This window comes from Palaemon carinicauda, chromosome 22 (assembly GCF_036898095.1).
Source record: "Palaemon carinicauda isolate YSFRI2023 chromosome 22, ASM3689809v2, whole genome shotgun sequence".
Classification (NCBI taxonomy): Eukaryota; Metazoa; Arthropoda; class Malacostraca; order Decapoda; family Palaemonidae; genus Palaemon; species Palaemon carinicauda.
Genome location: NC_090746.1, coordinates 88933676 through 88933968, shown reverse-complemented (window position 1 = coordinate 88933968; position 293 = coordinate 88933676).

Sequence of the window (293 nt, the reverse complement as noted above, 5' to 3'; positions counted from 1 at the left end):
ACATATCAGGAGTGAGCGTAGATGCGTTTAAAAATCAGCTCGATAAATACCTAAGATGCATCCCAGACCATCCAAGACTGGAAGATGCAAAATACACCGGAAGATGTATTAGCAACTCTCTGGTGGATATACGAGGTGCCTCACACTGAGGGACCTGGGGGAACCCAAACAAAAAAAATAAGGTAAGGCTCTCTCTCTCTCTCTCTCTCTCCTTAGTCCTTTTAAATGCATAAATACAATAGAGTTCATAAAGCTTATCTAAATGAAAAAAAAAGTCACTGCACTTAATTAAT